We start from the raw sequence: 17,046 nt of genomic DNA, 5'->3' as shown, positions 1-17,046 counted from the left end.
AAGAAACCGCTAGATCTTGTCTCTTCCTCTGGTCAAAACCCTCCAGGAGTTTCCCATCTCACTCAGTAAAAGCAAACCTCTGAGAGACGCCTCCAGGGTTCTGTGGTCTCTCATCCCCTCACGGTGTCTCTGACCTCGTTTCTTGATCTTCTTCCCTTGCTCACTTCTTCCAACGACACTGGTCTCCTCGAACACCCAAGACCTTTGCACTTGCTAGTTCTTCCTGTGTGTAATGCCCTTTCCCAAGATACCCTTATCTCCTTAAGTCTTGGCTGACATGTCATTTTCCCAGTGAGTCTTTGACCATGGCATTTAAAATTACAGCCCTGTCCCCACCCCCCGCCCACCCCTGTAGGCACTCTAATCTTTGGTTCTTGCTTTTTTTTTTCTCTATAGCACTTTCATCACTCTGTTATAGGGTGTGATTCACATAGTCTACTGTCTGCCACCCCTACTAAATGAAAGATTTTAGCCAGCAGAATTTTTGTCTGCTTTGTTTCCCGATGTATCTCAGAGCCCAGAACCATCTCTGGCATGTTGCTGGGGCCCTGTGAAATGTTCTGAGTGGATGTGAATAAATGAGGTGTCATGGACCTTGTGAAAAGGAGGAGGAGGGTTGTAGGGGAAGGGTAGCCTGCAGCTTCCTGGAGAGAGCAGAGGACTTGCAGGACCGAATTCGCCCAGGAGGCTGTTAAGTCTGACAGCAGGCCAATCAAAGGCACATCCTCTCTACAGCCAGGCCTCGGCATGTCGTGGGAGAGAATGACTGCAGTGCTGTGCCGCAAGGTGGAGGCTTTATGGAGGGAAGAAGATCAAACAGGGCTGAGAAGACAAGCAGGGGCTTGGGCGTGGAGACACAGAAGAAAGCCTTCTTTCAACATTTGCCCAAGCCAAGTACGGGGGCAGCGTACTGCTGTGTGAAGTATCCCAAGTGCAAACGGAGGCACGAACACACTCACTCTCCACCGGACAGAGCTGTGTCTGCTCGTGTTTCAATGAATCCAGATTTGGCAGGTTTAGAAAGCACGAGAGATTTGTTCTATAACAGGGTAGCCACTACCCACAGGTGGCTATCTAAATTTCAGTTAATTAAGATTAAATACAGGATGGGGCAGTGCTGTGGTGCAGCAGGTTAAAGCCCTGGCCTGAAGCACCGGCATCCCTTATGGGCGCCGGTTCTGGTCCCGCTGCTCCTCTTCCGATCCAGCTCTCTGCTATGGTCTGGGAAAGCAGTGGAAGATGGCCCAAGTCCTTGGGCCCCTGCACCCACGTGGGAGACCCGGAAGAAGCTCCTGGCTCCTGGCTTCGGATCAGCGCAGACTCTGGCCATTGGGGCCATCTGGGAAGTGAACCAGCAGATGGAAGACCACTCTCTCTCTCTACCTCTCTCTCTAACTCTTTCAAATAATAATAAAAAAAAAAGATTAAATACAGGAGTGGGCATTTATTTTGGTAAGCAAGATGCCCATGTCTCATGTCAAAATATTTGGGTTAGATTCCTGGCTCTGGCCCCGGACTCCAGCTTCCTGCTAATGCATACCCCACGAGACAACAGTGTTGGTTCAAGTAATTGTATTCCTGCCACCCACATGGGAAACCCGGACTGAGCTGCTGGAACCTGGCTTCAGTTTGGTCCAGCCCTGGCCCTTTTGGGCATTTGGGGAATGAACCAGCGGATGGGATCTCTCTCTGCCTCTGTCTAAATCCAATTTAAAAAAAAAAAAAAAAATTAGGCTGGCGCCGCGGCTCACTAGGCTAATCCTCCGCCTTGCGGCGCCGGCACACCGGGTTCTAGTCCCGGTCGGGGCACCGGATTCTGTCCTGGTTGCCCCTCTTCCAGGCCAGCTCTCTACTGTGGCCAGGGAGTGCAGTGGAGGATGGCCCAAGTGCTTGGGCCCTGCACCCCATGGGAGACCAGGAGAAGCACCTGGCTCCTGCCATCGGATCAGTGCGGTGCGCCAGCTGCAGTGCGCCAACCGCGGCGGCCATTGGAGGGTGAACCAACAGCAAAAGGGAAGACCTTTCTCTCTGTCTCTCTCTCTCACTGTCCACTCTGCCTGTCAAAAAAAAAAATTAAATACAATTAAAGGTTCAGCTTAGTCATACTAGCTATATTCAGGTGTTCATTAGCCACACGGGCTCTTGGCTATGGTATGGGACAGTGCACACGTAGAACATTTCTGTCACCATGGGAGGTTTTGTTGGACTGTGCCCTTCTAGGCCTCAGTGAGCACCCTTGAGCTTGTAGCAGCAGTTGATGGATGGGATCTTGTTAAGCAGCCAGTGTGTATACTGACTTTATCAGCCTTCTTAAAATGTCCTCTCCTGCTCTCTCAGGTCTTGCAGTCTTTTAGAGTGTCTTCAAAGGTTTTGTGGAAAATGTGTATTATGAACAAAGTATGTATGGGTATCATTTTTTGCACCAAAATAAACTGCTCTTTTTTAAAAAAAAAGTTAATTCTTATTTATTTGAGAGACAGACACAGAGAAAGAACTAGTCAGAGAGAGATCTTTCATCTATTGGTTTACTCTCAAATGCTTGCAACAGCTGGGGTTGGGCCAGGCTGAAGATGGTATATCTGTGTGCTTAGCTACTTCATAGATAAATCCCAACTTTAGTTTCTCCAAATCTGCAAACTTTTTTTTCTATTGTTCCCTCGACTGCAAGGCTCTTTTTCATACTTTTTTGAATCAAATATTTCTGGAATAGATTTATCATCCCATTTCTCATTAGGAGTTTAACTACATCTATCTTTTTAATATTTCCTATCAGATGGTCAGACCTGGACTGAGGATCAGTTAATTATAAAGCAGAAAACTCTTCAAGTATGGCTACAACTGTTATGGAGGAGAACAATAGGAACCTACAACAATAGAAAAAAAAATGTGAGGGAAGCCTTAATAGCAAAGGACCCTATAAATATGGACAAAACCTAAATAGCATCTCAGCCTTTTTCCCACGGGCAAAGATTCTTTTTTTTTTTTTTTAAGATTTATTTATTTATTAGAAAGTCAGAGTTACAGAGAGAGAGAGAGAGAGAGAGAGAGAGAGATATCTTCCGTCTGCTGGTTCACTCTCCAGATGGCTGCAACAGCTGGAGCTGCGCTGATCTGAAGCCAGGAGCCAGGAGCTGCTTCTGGGTCTCCCACACAGGTGCAGGGGCTCAAGGACTTGGGCCATCTTCTACTACTATCCCAGACAAAAGCAGAGAGCTGGATTGGAAGTGGAGTAGCCGGCATATGAACTGGTGCCCATATGAGATGCTGGCACTGCAGGTAGCAGTTTTACCCACTAGACCACAGTGCCGATTTTAGTCATTTTTGAAAGAAGTCCCCAAAGCACTTCTACTCATTATGAGGTATCTTCAAGAACTTCATGGAAACTGTGTATTAACAAAAAACTATGCATGGATTTCCATTTTCTTTTTGCACAAAAGAAAAATATTTTTTTTTTTAATTTTTGACAGGCAGAGTGGACAGAGAGAGAGAGAGAGAGACAGAGAGAAAGGTCTTCCTTTGCCGTTGGTTCACCCTCCAATGGCCGCCACGGTAGCGCGCTGCGGCCGGCGCACCGCGCTGATCCGATGGCAGGAGCCAGGTGCTTCTCCTGGTCTCCCATGGGGTGCAGGGCCCAAGCACTTGGGCCATCCTCCACTGCACTCCCGGGCCACAGCAGAGAGCTGGCCTGGAAGAGGGGCAACCGGGACAGGATCGGTGCCCCGACCGGGACTAGAACCCGGTGTGCCGGCGCTGCAAGGCAGAGGATTAGCCTGTTGAGCCACGGCGCCGGCCACAAAAGAAAAATCTTAATTCCAAGAACTTTTTGAAGTCTTACTGTAGAACATCATTCAGTTTATTCTAGGTATCTGACGAGGATAATCTACTTTGTTATAAACGCTTGTCTTTTGACTTTAAATAATCAGATTGTTTTTCCTACAGATAGTCTGGATTAGTGATTATCTAAAAAAATCAGCGAAATCTATACTTTTGCTCTGGGCTCCTGATGCTCCACTCACTTTTCTCCTGCTGTCTTCTCCATGCCTGGTCCGTGGACGACTGTTGAGTGAGGCTGTCCACAGGAGCTGGGGTCCTCTGGTTTGCCCACCTTGTCCTAATCCTGCAGTCCTGTAGGTGAACACCAGCCCCAAGCCGGGGTCGTGCTGGCTGCAAGGACGGCCCTGCCACCTGGAGGTCCTGACTGTGGACTTGCACTGTGTAACGTCAGGTCTGAGCTCTGATCTAGTGTGCTGCAATTCACCCGGCCCTTGACCTCTCAAGTCCCTCCCTACCCCCTGACACTTAGAAGGGGCCCTCATGTGGGGTCTCAGAAGCTTCGGGGATGACGCAGAGCTGGAAGTGTTGGGTCTGGAGGCTGGGTAAGATTCCGATTAGCAGAGAAGGACAATAGTGGACGGTGTCACAGGCTCCAAGGACACTGGTGTCTGTGGGATCCAGGAAAGGGCTCTGACGTGGAGGCCCTGGTTCCTTGGGCGTAAGTAGTACTAGGGGGCAGACGAGCTCACCAAGCTGAGAGGACTCAGGTGAATGTGAGTCATCTCAGTTTCCCTGGGCTTTCTCAGTCTTAGCAAAGCACAATGGTTGGTCCCTGGAACCTGTAGTGACTGCATCAGGGTAACCACTTCTCCTATTGCTCCCCCTGGTGGCTAGCTGCAACAAGACACCCCAGAGCAGGAATTCTCAGCTAAGGAGCCACACTGGAGTCGCTGAGAGCTCTACGAGCTTTGCTGCCTCAGCTCTAATTTGAGAGATCCTGTGTAAAGGATGTAGGATGTGGCCTGGATATTGGGGTTTGATAACTTCCCAAGGGATTCTCAGGTGCAGTCAAGGCTAAAAACCCAAACCATAGAAGTCATCAACTCCTCCCAGGTGCTCAGAGACCATCGGATCTGGTGGCCTGGTCACTGGGGGCTGGGCTGGGAGCTTGGAGAGCATCAGGAGCCTGTGGAAAAGGAGAGGAGGGGTCCCCGGCAGGGAGGCAGATGGGGAGCAGCTACTGGACGGGTTGTCTGGGAGCAGTAACCTGGGACCTGTGGGTCGTTTCCCAGGTCTACTTCTCAGTAAAACTATGGTGTGGGTACCTTGGAGTTTTCCCTTGGAGCTATGGATCAAGGAAGCTTCAAAACTCCACACACTCCAGCCCCGCTCATGGGCACCCAGAGAGCAGTCCCATCACCCCTTGCTTCAGTAGACTGGGAAAACAGGAAGGGGCTTCCAGAGGATGATATGATCCAGTCGCACACATTCTGAAATGTGCAGTCTTAGGATGGGCTGGCCCAGAAGTCCACAGTCATACCTGTACACAGCCTTGGGCCCCCTGGATGTATGGGTGAAGAGGTAGGGGTCTTTGGGCAGAAGGAGAGGAAGGAGCAGGAGGGTGACCTGTGGCATTGACACCTGACGGTGGCTCTCAGGATGAAACCCTACAAGGTTCTTTCCATCCTGGCCCTCTCTCAGGCCCTCTTGTAAAATGGAGGCAAAAGCAGCTAGTGGATCATCAAGTGAATTTGTTGTAGTGAGTTACAACCAATATAAAGGGTAGCAGAAAAGTACCAGGCAGTGCTATTGCACCTGGGAAAGCAGTGGATGATGGCCCCTGCCACCCACGTAGGAGACCCAGATGGAACTGCAGGCTCCTGGTTTTGGCCTGGCCCAGCCCTGGCTCTTACAGCCATTTGGGAGTGAATCAATGAATGGAAGATCTCTTTCTCTGCCTTACAAATAAACAAAATATGTCTTAAAAATAACACAGGAAGGTAGCAGGCAGGACTAACATAGCATAGAATGCATCCAGGTGCACTGTGCATAATAAAGGTAGATGGGACTTCTGCTCCAGCTTTGTGTGTGTGTGTACACCTGCATGTGATGTGCAGTATTCTTGCTGTGGAAGCTGGTGCAAGCCTTTGATCTCTCTCTCTCTCTCCCCTCATTCTATGTATCTCTTCCTTTCAAATTAATAAACCTTTTTTAAAAAAGAGAAAACCTTTGAAAAACACAGGTGTAAATGTCTTCCTCTAGGCTTTTGTACAATGCAATCTGCCTTTGGAAATAGGAGATTAAATGGCAGTTCCCTGGCAGCTCTTCCCTTGGACTGAACTGTTGTCACTCTGGCGATTCCCATGGCATTACAATGCTTGTGTTGTGTACTGGTCACATGAAAATGTTACACATCTACCGTCCTGTTAATTAGAGAAAGTACTCAGATATTGAGTGGCTGAATGATAAGCCCAAGTTTAGGTTCCAGTTGTATGTGGGTTCTTAGACAAGTTCTCTTTATTTTTTTTTATTTTGGTGCCCCCAATTTTTAAATTCATGCATGGTTTCTTCATAATAAGTATTTTCCTGAACTTATTAAAGACCCCTTACATGAATGGGTTTCAGAAATTTTTGCACCAAAATAAACTTTGAATTCCTTTTTCCATGAACTTAATATTTAAAAATGTATTCATTTGCAAGGCAGAGAAAGAGTGCGTGCAAGAGCACACGCCCCATCTGTTGGTTCACTTCTCAAACTGAAGCCGGGTGCTGGGAACTGAATCCAGGAAGAGATAAGGGCTGGGCTCCCTCTGGCCTGGTCCCAGTCCTCTCAGCCCCACCTCTACTAGCCTCAGTTCAGTCCAGAAAGGTCCTCCCTTGCCTAAACTCTTACAAGCAGGGATCTGAGTCTTTTTTTTTTTTTTTTTTTGACAGATAGAGTTAGACAGTGAGAGAGAGAGAGAGAGAAGGGTCTTCCTTCCATTGGTTCACCCCCAAAATGGCTACCACGGCCGGAGCTGTGCTGATCCGAAGCCAGGAGCCAGGTGCTTCCTCCTGGTCTCCCATGCGGGTGCAGGGCCCAAGGACCTGGGCCATTCTCCACTACCTTCCCGGGCCACATCAGAGAGCTGGCCTGGAAGAGGAGCAACCAGGACAGAATCCGGCGCCCCAACCGGGACTAGAACCCGGTGTGCCGGTGCCGCAGGCGGAGGATTAGCCAAGTGAGCTACAGTGCCGCCGCCCCCCCCCCCTTTTTTTTAAAGATTTATTTATTTGAAAGTCAGTTACACAGAGAGAGGAGAGGCAGAGAGAGAGAGAGAGAGAGAGAGAGAGAGAGAGAGAAAGAGAGAGAGGTCTTCCATTCGCTGGTTCACTCCCCAGTTGGCTACAATGGCTAGAGCTGTGCTGATCTGAAGCTAGGAGCTAGGAGCCTCTTTCGGGTCTCGCACGTGGGTGCAGGGGCTCAAGGACTTGGGCCATCTTCTACTGCTTTCCCAAGCCATAGCAGAGAGCTGGGTCAGAAGAGGAGCAGCTGGGACACAAACCGGTGTCTGTATGGGATGCTGGCACTGCAGGCGGGTGGCTTTACCCGCTACGCCACAGCGCTGGCCAAGGGATCTGAGTCTTATGGCAGGTGGAATCCTGGTCAGTACAGGGGCCTGCTTTGTGCTTTTTCACCAAGGAGCAGGTGAGCAGTGGGCAGCAGCAGATAGGGAGGGCTGAGCGCCAACCTCTGCCACAGGAACCCCCGAATCTCAGGGCCTAAGGATTGGGCAGAGTGGGCTCTGTAGGGGACAGGCAGCCCCTCAGCCAGGGCCTCTGGGCCAATGGAATGTCTTGGACTGCCCCTGTTCCCCCAGCCCGAAGGCCCTGGGAACAAAGGGGACCCACCAGAAGGAAGCCCTGCTTGGGATTTGAGAGACCCCAATGGTGCGGCAGGGGGAGGGACGAGCAGTGGGTCGAGTGAGATGGCCCTACAGGTTGGGAAGCGGGAAGAGGGAGGGGGAGAGGGTAAATGGGAGTGTGGAGAAGTCCTTTCCCCAGGCCCAGCATCACCAGATGGGGAGTGGGGGCCGATACAAGGTTACAGCCCACGTTGGGTCCTAAATATGCTCCATGAAAGGGTGGAGTCTTAGTGTTGGAGGAGAGGGCCGAGGGAGGCTGTTGGTGCGCAGGAACCCCTGACCACCTGCGGTCAGTGTGCAGCCCAAGTTGGCACAACTTACTATACTGGTGGGAACAGAGGGGAGTGGGCACTCACTTCGTGGCTCTCCTCCGACCAGCACGCATTTCAGGTCGCTCACCTCTCTCTGCTGCCTGTGCAGTTGCCAGCCATCCCAGGCAGGTGCAGGGCCCGGGAGGCTCCAGGGCAGCAAGTTCAGGTGTGCAGGGGTGGAGCTTGAGAAACCTCTGGTGTTGTGTGTCCTTTTAATAACAATAACAAAGCGATAGAGTCACTGTGTTTTGTTCTGAATGCTCTTGGCAAAATAAAAAGTTGGTAATACTGTGTTCTCCCTGCCTCCAGTTCTCTTTCCTTTTCTTGCTCGTGCACATGCACATGCACAGACTGGCTCCATGAAGTTCCAGATTCGGGACCCACTGAACTGAAGTGCTGGCCACTGGGGGTTGGTGAGGCAGGTCAGGTAGTGTTGCAGGATTCAGTCCCTGCTCAGGTGTCGACTAACTGGAATCCTCCACTCGTCATCCCCTCTCCTGGGCTCTCCTTCTCTTCATCCGTATAAAAGGATCTATAAATCCCTTTTTATATCAAAATATCCGTCATCCTGACATAGGCCAGACTCTTAAATTGCATGTCCTTGGAAGCACTGCTCTCTTGTGTTAGTGCTAGGGGCTGTTTTACACAGGACTTTGGCTTAGCGCCTAGCAAGGGAGGTCAAGGTTCTAACCACTGGAGAGCATCCGAGTGAGGCAGGGGCGGGGGAAGGAAATCACTGTTGTGTCTCTCCCCACAGTGGTTACCAAGAGCCTCTGAGTTCTGTGTGTTTTCATGCGTGAATCCCAGTAGGCACATAGCTTATTTTTATTGAGGGCCTAGGTAGGTCAGGGCTGTTATCTGGGAGGGCTTTGCGGAGTGGACGGGGCCAAGCTGCACCTTTTGAGGTGGGTGGGATTTGGAAAGCCTCGAGGAGCAGCAAAGGCACCCCCAGCGAGGGAACTGAGACAGGGAGGCTGGGGCTGCCTGGAGATGACTGTGGTGTTCCAGGTGTGGAGGGAGGCGTGCAGCCATGAGGTCAGGGAGGATGGGTGCTGGGGGACCTTTCTGAAATAAAAACTGACAGGAGAGGGAAGGCTGAGATGGACGTGTCGGGCCAAGGGAGAACGTGGGAGCCAAGAATGACAGAAATAGGCAGGACGCCAAGGTCGCTCGTAGACAAGCTGAGGCTGGGGGTGGGGAAGGTACAGGAAGTGGGGGACTAGCAAAGGCGACGCCAGTGTTCTCCACATAGAACACGGGGATCCAGAGGGGGCTGTGACCCCTTCCTGTGGAGCTTTAGAGCTAGAAACACTCCACATTCCGGGCTAAGAGAACTGAGTGATTGGACCTGTGGCACTGAAGAGGCCTTGGGAGGCATCCTAAACGGGGGCCTCAAGCGGGCCCTGACTGTGCCCAAGATGAGCCAGCCAGCTGGAGGCAGACACTTCATGCATGTTTGAAGCCCATAGGCCTTAATGCACAGCAAAGCAAGGCACTCCATGTGGACGGAGCCTCCTACTGCCCCATCCCGCACGGTAGAATGCGGGGTACTGTCCTGCCTCTGCCCCCACTTTCCCCTGGCTTGGGCACTGCCAGCGGTTGAGGACAAGGACATGAGGGGGTCCGCGTGGGTCATGGCCCCGGTCCTGGCTTCCCTGGGCTACTGGCTTGTACTGCTGGTCTCCGTCTTCCCCTTCTGGGTGCAGCTCACGGATGAGGGGTCTCACAGGTGTTTTTCAGTGGCCTGTTTGAGAACTGCTTCCACATCAAGGGCTGGAAGCCTCGGCCCTTACCCAGGAAGGAGGTGGCGATGGGCACAAGGGGGATGGGGCCATGGTGGGGTGACAGGGCAAGTGGGGAGCAGAGAGGTCAAGATTTAATAAGCCCACAAAGGCATTTTCTCTGAGTCTTGGCATTAGAAGAGAGCAGGGGAAGGGGTTACGAATGTCAGACTGGCTACCTGTAGGAGGGGATGTGTCAGAAGCAAGTTTATCTCTAGCGTGCTGCCTGTGGTGGGGAAAGGGCTCCTGCTCCACTCATGTGGCTGATGCAGCTCGCAGCGCTGCTGTTAGCCTCACGGACCACAGTCTTGACCCCTCGACCACACACCTGTCCTGCTGTAGGTGGCAGCCACACAGATACTGTCCTTCAGCGTGGGATCACATTTGAATATGAGTTCAGAGGACAGGGAAGGCACTTGAGACCATACTTACAAGGAAATTTTGAAGACCATCAGATGTCTGCCTTGGAAAAGATGTGACTGAGGGAGACACCGGGTGCTTTGGGGAAGATGGTTCTGCCTGAGCTCCTTGACTTCAGGTTACTGGGTATTGGCGCTTCTGACGTTGTGGCCTGGGACATCTCTGTTGTGGGTGCTCAGTAGTAGGCCTGGGCTCATCTGCTCACTAGCATCACTTGCCTCTTGGGACACAGTTATCTCTAGGTATTTTCAACTATTGGAAAGGCAAAACTGGCTCTGGGTGAGAGCCGCTGTTTTCACCCGAAAGTAGCTGCTGGAGTCTTTGGGTCTTCAGCAGAGCCTCTGTGTCTCTGTCCCACTCCCAGATGTCCATCTCTGCACGCACAGGATGGAATGCAACCTAATCTTAACATGAGCCTCAATCATGCCAACAGTAGGAGAATAAAGCACCCTGTTGCCAGACTCTGGCTCTGCTGCTTCTGGTCTGTTTCACTACTCCTGTAAATCAGGAAAATTAGAGAGAGGGAAGGGAGTTCCCCCAGAGTTCAGAATAGTATGGCCCCACAAAGTTCTGATTTTCCAATGGCATCTTATTTCTGTGTAACCAATACATACGCATGCCTTCCCAATTGCATGTGCAGCAGGTTTTGTCAAATGAGTTTGATTTTGTTTGTTTATCAAGACTACCATTTTGGGGGGCAACACTGTGGTGCAGCGGGCTAAAACCCTGGCCCGCAGTGCCAGCATCCCATATGGGCGCCGGTTCGAGTCCTGGATGCTCCACTTCTGATCCAGCTCTCTGGTATGGCCTGGGAAAGCAGTGGAGGATGGCCCAAGTCCTTGGGCCCCTGCATCTGCATGGGAGACCTGGAGGAAGCTCCTGGCTCCTGGCTTCACATCGGCACAGCTCTGGCCATTGTGACCATTTGGGGAGTGAATTAGCAGATGGAAGACGTCTCTCTTTCTGTCTCTCTCTCTGCCTCTCTATAACTCTGTCTTTCAAATAAAATAAAATAATTCTTAAAAAAAAAAAAAAGAAGAAGACTACCATTTCCCCAGCTTCACCTAACAATATTTATGAAGACCTGGTGAATGATTTCAGTGTCTGACATCGTCCGTCTGACAATTTCCTTCCATATTCTTTCCATATCCTTCCATGTCTTTCAGAGCAAAATGGTGAGGCCAGAGCGTTCTTGGGGAAAAGTGGCAGGGTAACAGCTTTGCTCCCAAGGCCATGGTTTGGGAACTGAGGGCGGTGGAGGCTCTGGGGACCACGCCTGCCTGGGCTCAGCAGGCTCTGCCCTTGGTGAGTCGGCGTCCCCAGCTGCCCCACCGCTGCACGGTTGGGTCTCCCTGCCCTCTGTGCTAGTCTTGGCTCCTCTCACCACCTGTCACGACCCGGAAGCACAACTTTGTGTCAGCCTTCATCAGCTTCCTCACAGGCGTGGAACAGCCTGGCAGTCCCTGTCCTTTGTTAGGGCCTGGGGAGGGGTGCAGAGGAAGTGAGGTGGTTGGTCTCTGATTTTTTTTTTTTTTGATTCCTTTTCTGTTGAAGTAACCCATCCCTACACCTGCCACCTCAGAATTTTTAATTTTTTTTTTCTTATTTTTTTTGACAGGCAGAGTGGACAGTAGAGGGAGACAGAGAGAAAGGTCTTCCTTTTTGCAGTTGGTTCACCCTCCAATGGCCGCTGCGGCCGGCGCATCTCGCTGATCTGAAGGCAGGAGCCAGGTGCTTCTCCTGGTCTCACATGCAGGTGCAGGGCCCAAGGACTTGGGCCATCCTCCACTGCACTCCCTGGCCACAGCAGAGAGCTGGCCTGGAAGAGGGGCAACCGGGACAGGATCGGTGCCCCGACCGGGACTAGAGCCCGGTGTGCTGGCGCCGCAAGGTGGAGGATTAGCCTAGTGAGCCACGGCGCCGGCCTCCCACCTCAGAATTTATGATCCCTCTTAACATTCTGAATTTATAGCCGGCCAGCCCTGACCCTGTTGGCTTGGGGTCATATGTCTGGGTGGCCTTTTTACCATCGCTTGCCTTATTCTGTCACAGACTCTGGCCTAGAATTATAAATAAATATATGTAATTCTTGTATAAAGGAAGTATAAATGTTTCTTGAGTGACTGAAAGAGACCAACTCTGCCCCGTTGGGACTTTTTGACACCCTCAAAGGGTGACCGAGGCTCCACCTGGCTGAGCTGCTGGGCCAGTGAGGGACGTAGAACTCATGCAGTGGGAAGAGGAGGTTGCGCTCAGAGGGCCCAACGTGAAATGAGCCCAGGGCGCAGCTGCAGAGGGTTCCAGGAAAGGGATTTCTGATGATGTGACCACTGCAAGTTGACGATGAGTTGGGGAGGAGGGAGAGACAGTTATGTGGGGGTGGGAGTTGTTGCCATAGAGAGGGCAAGGGGTGCAGGCTGGAGGAAGCTGGGAGCACGGGAGGTGAGTGAGGGTGCCTTCCTGGCCTTGTTGCTGCAGGCGCCGGAGGGAGATCCACCCTGTGATCATGAAGCCCAGCCCCTGGGCTTCTCCATGCTGGGGCCTCACTGCGTCCTGGCTGGTCAGTGTCCTGGGCCGGAGCCCTCCTCCATGCTGTCTCTGCGTTTAGGATCCTCTTCGCAAGGCCCTCTGTTGATTCCCTAGAGCTGCACTCTTTCACATGGTAGCCACCAGTTACACATTAGCTGTAAATGACTGAAGTGAAATTAAAATTCACATCTTTATATTTTCCGTAACCAGGTATGTCCAGTGGCTGCCATACTGGACGCTGCAGGTGGAGGAATTTCCGTCTCTGTGGAAAGCCGTCCTGGTCAGTGGTGCTCTGTGCCCTCAACTCTGTTCCCCAGCCTTGGCTTGCCTGTTTGGACTCTTCTCGCCTTTAGAACCAAACTTTTCCACATTTTTGCTCTCTCCCTTACATCATCCTGCTTTCTTATCTGTGTCTTTATCTTGACATCTATGATCTTGTTCCTCATCTTTCCCCCTTTGTCTTTAAACCCTATTACCACCTAGATGTTTTAATCCTATCTAATTTTGTCCCTAATCCTCTCCCTGCTATGTTGACATGACCGATGATCATGTTATATTTTAACTCAACTTTTTAAAAAAAAGATTTATTTTTATTTATTTGAAAGAGTTACAGATGGAGAGGTCTTCTATCCACTGGTTCACTCCCCAAATGGCCACAACGGCCAGAACTGAGCTGATCCGAAGCCAGGAGCCAGGAGCCTCCTCCAGGTCTCCCACGCGGGTGCGGGGCCCAAGCAGGGGCCATCTTCTGCGGGCGGCTTTCCATTCCTAGGGGACGAGGTCTTTGCCATTCCTCCTCAGGGCCTGCCCATTTCCCTCGCACACGGCTTTCACCTCAGCGCTCCCTCCCGGGACGGCGTCACTCAAACTGTGCCTGCCCGGCCTTCGAGCGTCCCGGCGACCCCTCAGGTCCGGAGGGTCCGTCCCGGCGTAGCCTTCGGCCCCGGAGGGGTCCACCCCCGGGCGGTCCACACGCGCCCCTCGCGCGGGAACCCACCGCAGCCCGCGCTGCCCGCCGACGGCGGACGCCGGCCCAGCGGGACTCTGACGCCCTGCGAGGTTGGCGTCGTGTCCGGCCGTGGGCCTGGCCATCTACGCCGACGCCTTTCCACAGAGGCAGAGCAGGCGGCCAGGCCCGGGGACCCGGACGCGCCCGCCGGCACGAGCTACCATCGAGACGCACTTCCGAGACCTCCGAGAGAACTAGAGAGGAAGCGGAAAGGGCCCTTTCTCGCGCACCTGTCTGACAGCGTCCGCCACTCACTTCCGGTCCGCCGCGAGCAGGGGGCCCTGGGCGCCGCCGCGGCGCTGCTGGTGAGAAGCGGGTCGGTGCGGCGGTGGCGGCTGGCGGCGGGGCGGGCTGAGCTGTGGTTGCGAGCGTCGGCGGAGCCGCGAAGCAGCCGCTCTCCCGGTGCCAAGCCCCGGCTGCGGGCGGCGCGGCTCCGAGGCCCGGCGGGGTCTGGCCGCGGAGGGCTCAGGTAGGAGCGGGGCTCCCCCTGCGCGGCCACGCTGGGCCTAACGCGGGGTGTCCACAGCCCCGGGGGTGTCTCGGCGTGACGGGGAGGCCTTTGAAAAGCGGAGGGGGTCGTTGTGAGAAGCAGCCATGCGACGGCCATTTAGAAGGTGGCTGCGAGGCGCTTTCTCTTCAGGTGTGGGGGATGATTGATTGCTGCACCTGGTGGGCCCGCGGCGCGTGGGTGGACACGTGCGCCCCGGCGCCGTCCGGCACCTGTGCAGCGGACGGGTGCAGTAGCCGGGAAGCCGCCCGAGAAGCAGAGGAAACGAACGGACTGAAATAGCCGGTTTTGAGGGAGGCGCTCAGCGTCCCAGGAGGTTAGCAGAAAATCGGGAGGTGCGCCCCTTGCTCGTTCCTGTTCGCCCCTCTTTCCGGCGCGCGGAGCCCCTCCCTGCTCTGAACTTGAAGTTTGGCGGTCCCCCCACCAAGCCGCCGCATCGTCCGGCCGGGCTACTCCACGCCTCATTCATGTCTCTTACTGTGTTTTCTCTAGTCCGTGTGTTTTGGGAGGCAGACTTCGGTCGATCGTCATCTACCTTTTTTTTTTTTTTTTAAATCTGAAAAGTAGGTGGAGGAGTGCTCACCACACTGTCTTAAAGTACAGATCGAGCATTCCTAATCCAGAAATCCGAAATCTGAAACCTTGAGCTCATGTGACCCTCACAAAGTTTCAGGTTTTAGGTTTTCTGATTTGGGATGCTCACCTGATAAGGTCTGTGTCAATTTTCCACAATCTGAAAAACCTGGACTGTGAAGTACTTCCGGGCCCAAGCCTTTGGATAAGGGGTATGCCACCTGAATGTGGTCACATGCTCTCTAAATGGCAACGCCGACACGAGTTAGTATCTTCTGGTCACTTACACTAGCGATATGTTGCTGCTCCACTGTCTCTTGCAGGCACTGTCACATCCGAGTCACTGGCTAGTTTGTTGATTTTTATCTCCTGCCCTTGTCTGCATCTTTGCTATCACCCTAATCTGAGCCCCTCGCTCCTGCTTGAACCACTGTGAGGCCCCTTCCCTTCTTAGGCTCTCACAGGCAGCGTGACTGCGGTGGAACATGCTCTTCCATGCTGAACTCCGAAGCAAAGCCTGCGGTTCTTGCCTGGCCCAGGCCTTGGCCAATCTGTATCTGCCTGTCGCTGCACCCCTTCTCGTGCAGCTCTGCCCCTCGCTTGCTCTGCTGAAGTCACACCGGACGTTGGCTTGTGCCTGGACAGGCAGAGTGATTTGTAGCCTCCAGACTGTTGCCTGGAACGCTCTTTGAGCGACTGGCTCATTCTTACACTGAGGGCCTCAGCCCGAGGGTCCTGTCTTCAGAAGGGCCTTCTCCAGACTGGTTGTCCCCAATTAACGGAGCACCCTACTTATCTCCTTTCTAGAGCTTATCTCTAAATTTATACTTACTTGCTTACATTGTGTTTTCGTCTGTCTGATGTACTAGTGTATTGGTTTCAATAGGGCAAGCTTTTTGCCTGTCTTGTTCTCTTTTGTATTTTTAGTTTCTGTGAGCCTGGCGTGTGTGTGTATGTGTTAGATGTATATGACTGTTAGCAATATAATAGTGGTCTTCATGAGTAACCTGATTACAGCAAAAAATTCACGGAAAAATGGTGCAAAAATATTTTGAATTCTGCATAGTTTTTGTTTTCCATCTATTATGAAAAAAAATTTGTACCAAGATAAACTCATACTTTTAATTCTATTTTTAATTTTTATTAATATAAGAACAGATTTCATGTGGTTCACAGGTAAAATTCTCATACTTTTTTGATTGATTGATTGATTTGAAAGGCGGTTATAGAGAGGCAGAGGCAGAAAGAGGTCTCTTTCATCTGCTGGTTCACTCCCCAAATGGCTGCAACGGCCAGAGCTGGGCTAATCTGAAGCCAGGAGCCTGGAGCTTCTTCCAGGTCTCCCTCACAGGTGCAGGAGCCCAAGGACTTGGGCCATTTTCTGCTTTCCCAGGCCATAGCAGAGAGCTGGATCAGAAGTGGAGCAGCTGGAACACGAACCAACACCCGTATGGGATGCTGGCATTGCAGATGGCGGCTTTACCCATTATGCCGCAGCACCGGCCCCACAATTCTCCTACTTTTAATTCTGTCTTTTGAAATGCAGATTTCAAACCAATTTTTATTTATTTGAGAGGCAGAGAGAGATAGGAAGGCGTTCCCATCCACTGGTTTATTCCCCAAATGTCCTCAGGGGCCAGGGCTGGAGCCAGGAAGCAGGAATGGAAGCCGTGTCTCTTGCACAGGTGACAGGAATCCAGTTATTTGACCCATCGTGGCTGCGGTAGCAAGAAGCTGGAGTCAGGAGGGAGGAGCTAGCCAGGCATCAAACCCAGGCACTCTGAGATGTGTGCATCTTCTCTTTCTTCCTTTCTCTCCTCTCTCTCTCTCTCTCTCTCTCTTAGAGATTTATTTCCTTGAAAGGCAGTTGCAAAGAGCAAGAAAGATTGATCTTCCATCTGCTGGTTCACTTCCCCAATGATTGTAATGGCTGCAGCTGGGCCAAACTGAAGCCAGGAGCTTGGCACTTCATCCAGGTCGTTCATGTGGATACAGAGGCCCAAGTACTTGGGTCATCTTCCTCTGCTTTCCAAGCTACATTGGCAGAGAGCTGGATCAGAAGTGGAGCAGCCGGGACTCGAACTGATGTTATTGCCCCAGTGAGAGCCTAGGGTACCCGTGAGTGTAAGCCATGTCTTGTACACTTTCTGGTTACTCTGTGTACCTACTAGGTGCTTAGCAGATACTGAGTTGAATTGACATGACTTTGAGGGTATACGTTCAGTCTTGTGAAAAC

At 52.1% G+C, this 17,046-nt stretch overlaps 1 protein-coding gene across 4 annotated transcripts in view; it reads left to right on the top strand.

The window, feature by feature from the left end:
• ZSCAN25 (zinc finger and SCAN domain containing 25) overlaps positions 1–17,046 on the top strand; it is a 57,582-nt gene that overhangs the window by 23,634 nt on the left and 16,902 nt on the right. Inside the window, exon 1 of one of the 4 annotated variants that reach the window (XM_062180827.1) lies at positions 13,980–14,034. The exons of 1 other annotated variant lie outside the window; for it this stretch is intronic. The gene's annotated coding sequence lies outside the window, so the exon portion shown is untranslated. Of the gene's footprint in view, positions 1–13,979; positions 14,035–14,064; positions 14,199–17,046 lie in introns of those variants that run through there. 2 more of the 4 variants (XM_062180828.1, XM_062180826.1) reach the window with 2 other exon arrangements.

Source organism: Lepus europaeus, chromosome 21 (genome assembly GCF_033115175.1).
Source record: "Lepus europaeus isolate LE1 chromosome 21, mLepTim1.pri, whole genome shotgun sequence".
NCBI lineage: Eukaryota > Metazoa > Chordata > Mammalia > Lagomorpha > Leporidae > Lepus > Lepus europaeus.
The sequence above is the reverse complement of the archived record's forward strand: the minus strand, read 5'-3'. Positions and strand labels throughout refer to the sequence as shown.